The sequence below is a fragment of the Micromys minutus genome (genome assembly GCF_963924665.1).
Source record: "Micromys minutus genome assembly, chromosome: 11".
Taxonomy (NCBI): domain Eukaryota; kingdom Metazoa; phylum Chordata; class Mammalia; order Rodentia; family Muridae; genus Micromys; species Micromys minutus.
The window spans coordinates 40,467,480-40,482,242 of NC_137980.1; positions in this window are offsets into that span (position 1 = coordinate 40,467,480).

Genomic DNA, 14,763 nt, shown 5'->3' on the forward strand with positions numbered 1-14,763 from the left:
AAACACACATGCACAATACATGCACATACACACATGTGCACATACATGTATACACACGTGTGCACATATAAACATGCATATGCATGTATATGTAGACACAAGTACACATATACAAACATACACATACTTGCACATGTGCACACACATGCACATGCACAACACACATATGCTTGGGCACACACCTGTCTCCTCTGGGCCTTACCGTCTTAAGACCATCTTACGTCTTGGGAACAAGGACACAGGCAGAGGACATTGTGCCTACAAAAGCCCAGGTCTTCTGAATGGACTTCAGGCTGGTCCCCCTGGAACCAGAAATCACACATTTCTGTTGCTGTAGTCTTTAGTATTGGGATGTTCTTCTTCATCAGGAACAGGCCCAGGAAGACGACACAGATTCCCAAGTAGGGTCCAGCCTCCTTCCCTTCGGTGCTCAAACCGCCCAGTGGTCATTTAATGAACCAAGAATTACTCCTTGCCACAAAAACCTAGTAACAGGAAGCCCACCTTCCCACCCTCACTTTCTAATCCAGCAGCGGAAGTGGATAAAGAACCCCCCCATCTCTTCCCTAAGCCACTTTGTACTGCACTGGAATTAATATTAATAAGCTGATAATTACAGTCGATATTCATTAATAATGCCAACGAAGTCACATGTATCTGAGGGCTTCCCACACAAAGCACTTGAAGTATTGAAGAAATGTAGCCAGGGTTGGCAGTGTTTCCTGGTTCTCAAAAGAAACTTCAGATTTACATTCTAACATGGAGTTTTCTTTTCATTTTCTTTTTTATTATTTTTTTAATGTTTTTTTACAGACAAGGTTTCTTTTTGACACCATGACCAAGGCAACTCTCATAAGGACAACATTTAATTGGGGCTGGCTTACAGGTTCAGAGGTTCAGTCCATTATCATCAAGGTAGGAACATGGCAGCATCCAGGCAGGCATGGTGCAGGAGGAGCTGAGAGTTCTACATCTTCATCTGAAGGCTGCTAGCAGAAGACTGGCTTCCAGGCAGCTAGGGTGAGGGGCTTAAAGCCACATCCACAGTGACCTGTCTACTCCAAGAAGGCCACACCTACTAATAGTGCCACGAATATACAAACCATCACATTTGGCAACAAGCATTTGTGGCATGCATGTGCAGGTACATGTGATCATGTACGAGGACAACCCAGTGTCTCTCCTTAGGTGCCATCTATGTTGTTTGTGTTTTCTTTGACTTTTTGAGAAAGGGTGCCACTCTGTAGCCTTGGCTGGCTTAGAACTTACAGAAATACTCCTGCCTCTGATTCCTGAGTGCTTGGATTTAAGGCATGTTCCACCATACTGGGATCACCTTAGCTTTTTGGTGGGGGCAAGCTCTCTCTGTGTTGCCCTGGCTGTCCTGGGATTTGCTGTGTAAACCGGACTGGCTTGGACTCACAGATCTGCCTGCCTCTGCCTCCCATGTTCTGGGATTAAAAGATGTGTGCCACCACACCAGCCTCTATGTTATTCTTTTTTTTTTTTAATTTTTTAAAAATTTATTTTATTTATATGAGTACATTGTAGCTGTCTTCAGACACACCTGAAGAGGGCATCAGATCTCATTACAGATGGTTGTGAGCCACCATGTGGTTGCTAGGATTTGAACTCAGGACCTCTGGAAAAGCAGTCAGTGCTCTCTCTTAACCACTGAGCCATCTCTCCAGCCCCCTCCACATTGTTCTTGAGGTAACTCACGGATGAGGACAGGCAGGCTGGCCTCTGGGCCCAGAGAAGGTCTCTGCCTTCCCATCACTAAGGTTATAACTATACCACCATATACAGTTGTGTACTAGTGATCTGGGGACAGAACTTGGCCCTTATGCCTGGAACTTTAGGAACTGAGCTGTCTCCCTCTCCCGGAATCTGTACCTTCAGCTAGGGTTTCCAAGGTAACCACGGAGCATCCTGAGCTCCAGCCTTCTTTTGCTTCTGAGAAGTGACAGCCTCACACTGGCCCTCCTTCCTTGGAATGTTGTAAGGAGGCACGATCAGCCCAGGGTGGACACAGGATTGGGTGTAACCTGTTATGATGTCTTAGTCGTCTCTCAACAATCCCCGCTCCCATGGCCCATGTTTTTATATGACTGTGTTCCCTGGAGGCCAGCAGGATCCAGTGACTTGCCACAAATGGAGAGGGTTGTCACCTGCATCTCGGTGGCACCCCAGTTGACTTCCATGTTTCCAGTGTTGATGAAGTAAAAGGTCAGGCAGGCAACAAGGGCAGCCTCCAGCCGGCTGTAGGTAACAACCAGAGAGCCAAGGGGTGACGTGCCTTGCACATGGACGCAGATTCCACCTCACCTTGACCTTGGAATGATTCTAAGCCACAGGGCAAGTCCACCAGCGTGGCCTAGAATACACCTATCTGCTTATCCCAAGCAAGCTGGGTGGTTTGGACTGTTGCTAAGTTCCAAGATCATCTTTGGCTTTGTAGGAGGTTCTTGTGCTGGCCACACGGCTGCAGTTAGAGCAACAGCCATACATATCTAACAGACAGTGTTTAGAACACCCGCCCCCTTCTCCAGTGTTGTAAGATATCTAATAACTATTATTTCTTAATATGACTCAGGAAGCCCCTCTAATATTTGAGACATAGTCCCGTTGATTTATTTAATCAGCTTTAGCACAATTACTGAGTGATTACCCCTAAACTGGTTTTCTATGCTCAGCTATGATCCCCATGTTTCCCTGGTGTCTGAGCCTCCCCCAGACTGCTCCTGCTCCATCAGCCGGCCCTCAGGATGCACTTCTCCGGGCATGAGCTCCTGGTCCATCCCGTCTAACGGAGACCAGCACTCTTGTCCTCCTCTTCTCATGGTCCCTGCCTGCGACCCCTGGTCCCAGAACTGAAGCTCTGACTATCTCTATTCTCCCCAGTAACTGGCTGTCAGACCCTTTTATTTAACCAGTCAGATGATTGGCGAGCAAAGTCCATACAGCATCATTTATACGTGGTGTACCTGTGAATGTACTTATCTAGACTGCAGCCAGATCTTGTGGGGCCAGTATTTAGCATTTGAATACACAACCCCCAACACTCCAGTGCCGACATTCTTTCTGTCTTTCTTGCGTGATGTTCCCCAAGCCTTGCACGGGGATGCATGTGTGGGCCTATGAGTGTGCATGAGCATGGGTGTCTGCATGTGCATCTACCAGAGCGTGTGTGTATGATATACGTCTCCGTCATGGCGAAGCACTCAGTCCTGGTTCTCTGCTCTTAGACTAGTTCAGTCTCTGCATTAGCCACTGCTCCACCCGGCCCCCACCACCCTCTTGAGAGCCGCATTCCTCAGTTCAGATGCAAGCGTTCAAAAGCTTGACGTCTTCTAGATTTTGCCTTTTCCGTCGAGTTTGGAAGTCAATTTGTCGGACAGTAGAAGAACAGTTCTGACTCGTTCCCAAGTCTGTTTCCTTGGAATATGCTCTCCATTCCCTAGGGACTGTCTGTGGTGAGATGTGCGTCTCAGAGACAACAGATGGCTCCTGATTTTGGTCCAGCCTGCGGATCTGTGTCTTTTGACTGGAGAGTCCAGACTACGGACTCAGCCATTACTGAGAGTTGGTTTCGGATTGCTGCCATTTTGATGATCCTGTTATGTTTGCTTTTCTCTTCAAGCTCTCTTGCCGAACCGTCCTTGCTGTGTGGTTCAGTCTTTCCTGTGGTCTTGTGAGTCAGCATCTTTTCAGTCTGCAGGATTCCTGGGAGTATCCACCCTCCGCAGAATTGCCTCAATGGCCAGAAGTTCCCCCCAGAGTGTGGTTTTTGTGGAGACTGGTGACGGTTCCTTCTGATGTTTTCACAAATGGTTGTTGACATTGGGTTTTTTAATATTTTGCTTTCTTCTTTTAAATTATTACAGGTAGCTTTGCTGGGTACAGTACTCTGGGTTGGCGGCTTTCTTTCTGAAATTGAAATACGGGCTAGAAAGTTGGTTTAGTGGATAAGACCACTTGTTCTTGCAAAGGACCGAGGTCTGACTCCCAGTGCCCACACAGATGCTCATCCACACACCAGACATAGGTGCACAGAAATTGAAATATGTCCTTCTAAGCCCTGCTGGCCTTTCAAGCTTCACTTAAATGACCTCATGCTGTTCTGACAACCCTGCCTTTATGTGTGGCTTGGTATTTTTCTCTCTTGTCACTTTTGGAGGAAGCAAGATAACAGTAGTAATACCTTGACACCCATCTGGTTTGGGGTGCACACTCTCCACTCCACGAGAATGCACCTGGCAGCCCAGCTTCTTTCACATACACTATGCACCCCCGGCCCTCTATCTGAGCAGCACACCCAGAAACATCAGGGACCCTCCATTCCCCATCCAAATTAGGCTACCAGACTCCCACCTTTGAACAATGGACTAAGTCTCCCCACCTCTGACAACAATCAAATTTGGATAGTTTCTATCCAAGTGTATTCCCCAGGTAACTAGCTACTAGGAACCAAAGAGCGTATCCAGTCTGGACCAGTTTTGAGAGCACTAAAGCAGAACTGTCTTCTGTTCACTGCCTAAGAAGAGCTCCCCACTTACTGTTGTAGGCCTATTATAATTGGGCATGCACATGATGAAAATCAGATGCATCGTAGGGAAGGGCATATATCCAGGAGAGAAGGTATATCAATCAAAACAGAATGCCGTTCAAACTACACCCTTACCAACCTGCCTCTCTTTCCTGCCTTTTCTTTACTTTTATGGGTCAGGGTCTCACTCTATACCTTTGGCTAGCCTGGAATTCACAATGTAGAGCAGGCTGGCCTTGAACTCACAGCTTTGAACCACCTGCCTCTGCTTCCCAAGTACAGAAGTGGGCAGAGGGAAAAGGGGGGTGTGCCACTACACCTGGCCCTTCCTTTAGACCACCCACAGAAAAAGAGACTTCAGGCCATAGCCTGGGGCTGTTGGGGACCCTTACTCAGAAGGCCCACTGCCAATCACTTTTTTACTTAAGTTGAAAACGTTTCTGTGCACTGGTGTTCTGCCTGCATGTGTGAGGGTGTTGGATCCCCTGGAACTGCAGCTGTGGAGAGTTGTGAGAATTGTAGAGACCTGGCCAAGAATTGAGCCTGGGTCCCCTGGAAGAGCAGCCAGTGCTATTAACCTTTGAGACATCTCCCCGGCCCCCCACCTCCACCCCCACGCTCCCCATGTTAATCTTGACCGTGTTATCTTCTGTAGCCTGCAGCATTGCTTAGCTTGCTTCCGTAAATCTGTACGCTTTTATTTTCTGTACCGTGTTTTACATGCATGGGCTGTTTTGCTGGCACGTCTGACTGCGTGGCACTTTTGTGTCTATTGCCCATGGCATCTAGAAAAGGGCAATCGGGTCCTGGAGGTTTTTCAGAACCTACTTTTGATAAAGGTTCTCAAACTCTTCAACCGCACACCCCCACCCCTTCTAGCCCACCATCCAAACGCAGGGGAGAAAAGATGGTAAATAGGACAAGGGGATGTGGACTTGTTTAGAAGTAGTTCCTTGGGGATACTCTGCCTCCTGAGTCTGGGGATTAAAGGTACGTGTGTGCACTGCCATACGCCTGGCCCTCTACCTTATACTTTGAGACACAGTCTCTCACTGAACCTGGAACTCAGACAGGGTGCCTGGCCAGCAAGCTCCCAGGATCCTCCTCTCTCCATTCCTCTGCGTTGGAATTCTGGGCAGACCGTGCTGGGCCCAGGTTTTACGTGGGTGCTGGGGAGCTTACTGATAAGCACTTCACCTGCCGAGCCATCTTCCTGCCCCAACCTTCTAGTTTTAGACAGGGACTTGTTTGTTGCCCCGGCTGCCTTGAATTTGTGGTCCTCCAGCCTCAGCCTCCTAAGTAGCTGAGATGACAAGCCTGCACCAGCATGTGCTACTTTTTCTTTCTCTTTCCACCTAAATGCATGAGGCTCATTCCTAGGAAATCCCTTCTCACTACCACAGGACAACACCGGCCCAGCACAGCCGCCATCTTTTTCTCTTCAGCTCTCCTGTGACACTAACCCATTGGTTTATGTCTAACCCACCTCCTCCGAGTGGCTCTCCGTGTTTGCTGCCCCACCAATCCCTGTCAGGGTACCACCATCTCCTGCACCTGGCTCCAAGCCCACTCCCTACAGTGTCACTTGTATCTTGGTCCCACAAGGTGACTTATTAAATTGGAGAGTGACACCCGGTGTCTGTCCACCTGACTTCTGGACCTGATCCCACTTCTCCAGGGCCCTAGGCCAGTCCCAGAGTACTAAGAACTCAGTATCTTCATCTGTGAAATGGGGACAGACATTGGTGATGTGTCTATTGAGATTGGAGAGGATGAACCAGGAGTCTGTGGGCCTGAATGTGTTATCAATGTACTTTACCCAGTCACATGGGTTCAGGGATTTTTACTTACTTCCAACTTTGAAATTCAAGCATGACTCAAGGTGATGGGGAGATGGCTTAGCAGGAGTGAGGCTTGCCACCAACCATGAGGACATAGGTTCAATCCCCTGTAAGAGGAAATAGACTCTCATGATATCCTCTGACTTCTAAACCGGAGCTGTGGCACATGCGTGTGGGACATCACAAAGCACGGACGCTTGGACTCACAAATAAATATAATAAAATAACTTAAAAGGTAAGTGTAGCTCTTGCTCTTGGCTCTCTTGACCCTCTTGCTCTCCCACTCCTACCCCTCCTCTTTCCCTCCCCCCCCCCACGTGCTCATGGCCTGCCTCTACTCCTCTATTCCTCTTTTCTCTCTGCCTCTACTACCCTCTTAACTCTCCCATGACTTGAATAAACTCTATTCTGTACTGTAAAAAAAAAAAAAAAAAAAAAAAAAAAAAGGTAAGTGTGAGAGGAAAACAGTGAACCCTTGTGAGCCATAGATGAACAGCCTGGTATGGCAGGGCACACCTGGGATCTCATTTCTTAAGCTAAAAGGTGAAAGACTGAATATTACCTGGGTCAGTCTGGGCTTTGCACAGTAACTTCTAAGCCAATCAGGATCATGTAAGTTACAGTCTCTCTCCCTCCCCCCTTCTCAGAAAAACAGCCCCAATGGGAACCCTCCCAAGTGAGGAGCTCCCTAATGGGAACTGGCACTGCAGACCCTGATGAGAGAGCTTCAGTATCACCCCTGTACAAGGTGGGAAGAGGGGACTGACGGCTGAGAGCCTCTGTTTGCCACACTTGTGTCTTCTGTCCACACCCTGCTCCCAAACTAATGAATGAAAATTTTTCAAAACTTTAAAAAGAGAGAGGGAGGGATGCAGGCAGAGAAAAGGAAAGAAAGGGAGGAAGGAAGGAAGGAAGGAAGGAAGGAAGGAAGGAAGGAAGGAAAGATTGATCAATGTTCTTGTGCACATAGCCCAGGTTACCCTTAAACTCCATGTAGCCAAGGCTGGCCTTGAACTCCTGATACTTTAAAAAAAAGATGTATTTATTTTATTTATATGAATACACTATAGCTGTCTTCAGACACACCAGAAGAGGGTATTGGGTTCCTGTTACAGATGGTTGTGTGTGCTGGGATTTGAACTCGGGACCTCTGGAAGAGAAGTCAGTGCTCTTAACCACTGAGCTATCTCTCCAGATCTCCTGATACTTTTGCACCTCCTAAGTGATAAAATTGCAGGTCTGGTGCTAGATAAGCCCTGGCTGGCCTTTGACTAGACCCTGAATACTGGGATTATATACTCCTAACCACTGAGGCATCCATCTTGTTGGTGATTTAACAAAATAAAGGCAGATGAGCTGGTTCGTAGTCACAGAGTTAGTAGAGGATGAAAAAGTCCAGGTGGAGTGGCTCTGAGCCTGCTCTGGAGTCAGGTTGACAAAGGAGCCATCAGGTCTGAGCTGTGTGTGGACCTCACAGATCAGAAACACCAGGAGGTCAGCATCTCAACTTGATAAGGCTGGAGAGATGGCTCAGTGGTTAAGAGCACTGACTTCTCTTCCAGAGGTCCTGAGTTCAGTTCCCATGGTGGCTCACAACCATCTTGTAATACCATCTGATGCTCTCTTCTGGTGTCTCTGTAGAGAGCACCAATGTGCTCACATAAAAACAAATAAATCTAAAACAAACACAAAACAACTCCTCAAGCATCTTAAATTGAGATGCCTCCCTTTGAGCTTGGGTTTTTAGTTTCTGGTGAAAAGCTAAAGGAACTATCCCATAGCACACAGCTAGAACTGGGGACATCTGCCCTCTGGTTAATCACACTTCCTACTGCTCCCTGTAGCCTCCCCAACACAGAGTCCACATTACCCAGAACACTCTCTTTGGAGAGGAGTTTAAAAAAAGAAAGCAACCCGCTCTTTGCTCACACCCCGCCCACTCTCCTTGTCTTGTGACAGGCACCTGAACATGCAGCAGGAACGGAGGCATCTCCTGAGCCTATCACCCCGCAGACCCCTCCCCAGCCTCTCTCCTCCTACCTCCCTGGAGCCCAGAAGTCTGGGTGGAGGGTGCTGAGGTCATCAAAGAGAGCTGGTTGTCCAGCATGACTAGAGCCCCAGTACAGAGAGCCAAATGTAGCCACTGGGTGGAGGCCAACAAGGACATTTTCTCCATTTGTGTCAAGAAGGAGGCGGCTACTTTGGACACAAGGTGGGTCTGAGGCTATCGGGGCACAGAGTGCCCCAAGGAGTTGGCTAAGTCCCAGAGAGCTGGAAGCCTTGCAAGCCCAGGCACTTCTCAGCAGGCAGAGTGGCGGCCTTGTGGCCACCGTGTCTGTTTTTAAGACAGGGTTTCATATGGCCCAGTCTGGCCTGAAATTTATGGGAGAGGATGAGCTTGAACTTTTGACTCTCCCCCGTCCCCTCCCAAGTACTGGGACGGCAGGACTGTGTCACCACACCGGGGTCATATAACTTGGACCCAGGGCTTTCTGCATGCCAGGCAAGCACTCTACCAACTGGGCCACACCCCGCGCATGGGCAGTGGTTTTCTGTCATGGAAGGCACCCATGGCCATGCTGGGACTTCCCTGATCCTGAATCCATATGATCTTCCAATGCTGCCTTCGCTGGGGTCTAGCCCCGTGCAGCCACTGTAGGGGACCCCAGCTCTGCCAAGATGGCACTTCTTGTAGACCAGCATCACACCTCTCTCGTCTTCCCTCAAGCAGATCCATCTAAGGCCCTGGGTCACATCAATCCGCTCACAGACAGCACTGGGCTTAACTTGGTCCTTGATCCCATAGAAAAAAGGATGGACAGAATCCTTTTAACCCCTAACGCCCCTGGCCTGCTCAGCCCATGGGCTATCCAAGTTGTCAGAACCTCCTAGGGGAACTGGCTCTCACCTGGACCCACTTCTAAAGGAAAACACTGGCTCTAACTGTAACATCCTCACAGGTCCCCTATCTCTTCTGAGCCCAGGGAAGACACTCAACTGTCTGTTCAAGGAAATTATGCTGCTTGTCACAATGTAGGTGCTGAGTTAACATCCGAGCCTACATTGCTATTACTAGTTGGGCTCTCTCAGGCCCCCTCCAGACACTGTCCACGGGGGGGGGGGGGGGGGGCAAACCTTCACTAATTTCCCCTTCCTGGGTCTTATACTCTGGGGACAGCTAGATTGAAAGCTTCACAGCAGGGTTTTCTGGTTTCCCTTTCATAAACTTAGGACCTTCTAGAAAATTCTTTGATTGCCCTTAAGGATCCTACCTGGCTGGCCACAGTCATGGGGAACTTTATCTCATATCTTCTTCCTCAGACAGAGAAAGCCCAGGGGATTGGGAAGGGAACTTGACGGACCCAGGCCGAAAGCTTCTGCCTGGGCAAGAGGCCTCTCTGGGGCCTTACAGGCCTGAAGCCATTTCCTGGCGGCCTCCATGTTTGCAGGGCAAGCTTCAAGGAGCTGAGGAGAGTTAAATATAGTCTCGGGCTCCCCGCTGCTCCACTACCAGCATCCGTGCCCGAGAGTGCCACCTTGTGGCTGGCTCCAGGCTCCTTGGTGGGATAGAAAACATCTCGGAGGAAAGGAGTAGACATCAAGATGGCTGCCCAGGAAGCAGTGGAGGGGCGGGGGAGGAGGGAGGCGAGAGGAGGGAGGGAGAAGGGAAGGCCTGAGGCTCTCCTCTCCCTCCTGGCCACTGGCCCATTCCTACGGGTTGCTAAGTCACCTCCAACATGGCTTCCCCAGAAAACTCCAGTGAAGGCCTGGAGAGGGGCTGTGAACTCAAACCTCTGCAACCACGTCAGGCTGCAGCACTCTTCCAAAGCCGGGGGCCGCCTCCACCTCCCTTGCCCGCAAAGACAGCGTCCAGCCATCAGCAATGGTTTCCAGGGAGATAAACCCCTTCATTTTTTTTTTCCCTTGAAGCAAAGAATTAGGAACGAGATGCCCAGATCCTGCAGACCCCCCCCCCTTTCCCCAAAGCTCCTTAACCTTGCTTAAAATAGCAGCAAACTTGACCCCACCTACCAGGAACTGGTTAAGCCTCCTCAGGCCTTCCTCCCCACACACCTTTCAGAAGACTCAGAATAAATAGCAGCAATGGCGCCTTCACCCTCTGCGGTACTGTGCTGCTGAGCTGGCAGTTCCAAGAGAGGATGCATCTTGCCCAAGGTCACACACCTAAAGTAGAGGGCAAGGGTCCAGGGTAAGGCCGGAGTCCACGGCCTTCAAGCCTGTCTGCTTGTAAACAAAACTGGGGGACACAGCCCCTAATTAATTTCTCAAAAGGCAGACAAAACAGCTCAGAGACTAGAGACACTAGCAGTCAAGCCGGAGTTCAAATCCCAGACACCCCTCCCCCCTCACATAAATAAATGTAATTTTTTTAAAGGATAAAGTCTCACGACGTATACCAGGGTTTCCTAGAAATCACAGACATCCACCTGCCTGTGTTTGGAAAATGCCTCCACACCTCACCAATAAGTATAATCCTTTTTTTCTTTTTAATTTTGGTTTTGATTTTTCAAGACAGGGTTTCTCTGTATAACAATTCTGGCTGTTGGGGCTGAAGTGATGGCTCAGTGGTTAAGAGCACTGGCTGCTCTTTCAGAGGTCCTGAGTTCAAATCCCAGCAACTACATGGTGGCTCACAACCATCTGTATTGAGATCAGATGCCCTCTTCTGGTGACAGTGTATACATACATATATATATACATACATACATATATATATATATATATATAGAGAGAGAGAGAGAGAGAGGGAGAGAGGGAGAGAGAGAGAGACCTCTTTGAAACCAAGCACAGAGATAGACAGAGGACTCGTCCTGACCCGGAGGAACCGCAGCCAGGATTATTCTAACATTGCATGGTGTGGGCTGGAAGCCATGCCTAATCTGTCAGAAGCTCTGCCCGGTGTCTGCACTCTGCCACTGGAAGCCTCCACAGCTGGGCAGTGACAGAAAGGAGCTCTGAACCCCTGAGGGGGAGGGGCGTGGCCCTTCGGTGCAATAGTCCTGGGCTGGCTCAGCTGACCAGTGTGGTTCTGGATTCTATCCACAGTTCCACAAATGAACCAAAACAAAAGTGAGGCACGCCAGAAATTCTAATCTTGTGAGAAACACCCCGATGTTTTGCAAGTACTGACTCTGTTTGCTTGTTTGTCTTTTGAGACGGGGTCTCACAATGTGTGGCTCTGGGTGGTTTTGGAGCACCCCGTATAAATGAGGCTAGCTCCAAACTTATAGAGACGCACCTGCCTCAGCTGGCTTGGTGTTTGGATTAAAGGCACAGGACACCACACCCAGCCAGGCCAAACTGCACAGGACCCTATTAAGGGGATCTGTGGGTACCCACCCACTTATGCAAACATGAGTCTGGGCCCTTTCCCTCAGGCCTCAGTCTTCTACTCACCTTCCAGAATCAACACCAGCAGCCTAATTACTAGGCAAAGAGAACCAAGCTCGCCCAATGCATGAGCCTCTTTCTCCAGCTGACCCTGTCTCTGTACACTGACCCCACATCTGAGGGCTCCCAGGCACATACTTGGCCCCCAGAGGAGATCGGTCCATCAAGTACAGCAGCCTCCAGCATGAGCCACCCCCACAACACAGACCAGTGTGCTAACATCTCTCCGGTGTGTGCTGCGCTATAAATAGGGCCCAGTTGTGGCTCTAAACCCTGAACCCATAGTACAGCCCTGACTATTTCTGGGTTGCACAGTCCACAGGAAAGAGTCCTCAGTAAGGAGAGGCAAGAGTGTGTTAGAAAGCTCCAGTCCCCAAAATATCACACTAAGGGGTCACAGGAGATGGTGGCATTGCGGGGGTTGAGCCTGGAAGCCGCTGAGGCCAGAGACAAGAAATTACAGTTCCTCTGTCCCAAGGAAAGCACAAGATCTGCTGGTGACCCCTGGGAGTAGTGGGCTGTCAACTCTGGCACTGTCCCCTGCCCGGGCCACCAAGGCCCAGCTGATCCAGAGAGGCCTTTCCTGAGAAACATCTTCGCTTGTTTTGTTTTTAAACAAAGGTAGTTAGCCTTCAAGGACTCTATTTCCTGAAACGCCCCTTCGAGCTGGTCCACCAGCGACATCCGACTATAAAGTGGAGCGCTCTCTCAAACGGAACGAATCTCAGTCACCACTGAGGTCGGAACAAGAGCTGGGAGCTCGCTACATTCCGTGTGCTCACTCACCAGGTCTGGGCTCTGTGAACAGGGAGACAGGAGGCCTGGTCTCAAAGTTCAGGAGAGACTTGCCCAGGGAGCCTGAGGCCCTGAGGTCCAGCGCGGAGGGCTGTGGAAACATGGGAGTGACAGAGGGAAAGAAGAAAGATTACACATTACACATCTGGTCTGTCCTGGGTTCAAATCCACTTTTTTTTTTTTTTGTCAGCAGGGCAGCATCAAGGGAATGGTCCTGCTTAGTGGCTGCATTTCATTTCTGTGGCAGTGCTTGTGACAAGAGCCACCATTCTCTTGAATCAGGGTTATCACTCTGACTCAGTCCTGAAGCAGATCTCTGGCACCCAACGGGGAAGTAAGACAGGGTAGTCCCTTGAAGGGGTCACCTTGCCTCATTTTCAGGGGAACCCTCAGGCAGGGGCCCTTCTTGCCTCTTCGTGTGAACTGTGGAACAGAGAAGTTGCATGACCTGCCAGGGGTCACACAGCTCATAAACACCAAAGCCAGAATTTGACCTGAAGTTTTCAGGCCTCAGAGTTGACCTCTGTACCCATGAAAGGCTTCGGGGACTGTGTTCTTTTGGCTGGTGACTGTCAGCTCTGGTCTCTCTCCTCTGTCCACCTCCTGGGACCTAGGGTGGTGCCCAGAAGTAGGCAGGCACAAAGACAGGCTTATTGACTGGTCCACTAATGAAGGAGTTATCCCAAAATATTTCCAACCCACAGGAAGCACTCAAGGGTAGCAGCCCCACCAGGCCCACAAATCACTCACAGGACAATTTTCTCAAGATAATCTCCTAAGTGGCCTTAGAAAGTATTCCTGCAGGCCACAGCCCACGCACCTTCCACCGGCCCCTCTCTGCTCTCTGTAACTCCCTGGGTGTAAATGTTCTGCTTGGAAGGGAAGGAGGTACAGCCTCACTTAAGGGACAGGCAGGGGACAACCAGTGAACACTTTTTCGTTCCTGTCCCCTTCTGCTAAAATGTCATTCCAAACTTCCCAGCTGGGTGGGCAAAAGCCCGGAGAGGTTGGAGCTGCCTATGGGCAGGGACAAAAAGCTGCTCGACCCGTGGTCCCCTCCCACGGGTGACCAGTTGCTCAGGTCAAAGACTTCAGTTTCCAGCTCCTCCTTTCTCTTCAGCTTCCAACCAGCCAGCCAGGCAGCTGGGGCTCAGTTCTTCCCTCAAAAGGAAGTCTCCGGCCACCTCTCTGAACAGTGCTCCTTCTGACCTCTGTGGGCACAAGGCATGTATGTAGGACACAGACATTCATGAATGTGAAATACCTAGACACATTAAATAGAACATAAAATGTAGACTTAAAAAAAAAAAAAGGAGAAATGTGCTAGGCAGGCAGTACAAGCTCACCAGGATGGGGCAACAAAGTCACAAAGTCAAGGTTAGCCTGGGCTATGTAAACAAACAACCAGTCAAGCACAGGAAAGGAAGAAAGTAAAACCAGGACCACATCCAGAGATAAAGAAAAGGAAGGCAGAAAGAAAGGAAGACAGACAGGGCTCTTGAGATGGTTCAGCGGACAAAGTCACTTGCAGAGCTAGTAGGACAACTTGAGTTCCATGATGGAAGGAGGGAAGTCTCCACAGAGGCCGGCTCTGACCTGTACGGCATGAATGCCACGGCCTGCAGGCACCTGCACTCACACAGTAAGCAGTTAAGAGAAAATATTGTAAGACGTATTTTTATGTGTATGAATGGTTTACTGTCATGTACACATGACACCACTGCTTGCAGAGGACAAAAGAAGGAACTGGAATCACAGGGTATGAATAAAAATGGCCCCAACAGGTTCAGTAGGTGAATGCTTGGTCACCCCCGGGAGTGGCACTTTTTGAGCAGGATCAGGGGTTGTGGCTTTTTGAGAAGAAGTGCATCAATTTGATTTTAAGGTTTCAGAAGCCCAAAGACCTAGTCTTAACCTCTCTGCCTATGGAGCAGGGTACAGAACTCACAGATACCCCACCGGATCTCGGTATGCCGCCATGTTTGCTGCCCTGTCCCCCACCAGGATGGAAATAAATTAACCTCTGATACTCTAAACAAGCCCCAATCGAAGGCTTTCTTTTATAGTGATAGAACAATGACTAGGATACAGGGGTGCTAGGAATTGAACCCCAGGCTTCTGCAATAGCTGTAAGCACCATTAACTGCCGAGTCATCTCTCCACCCC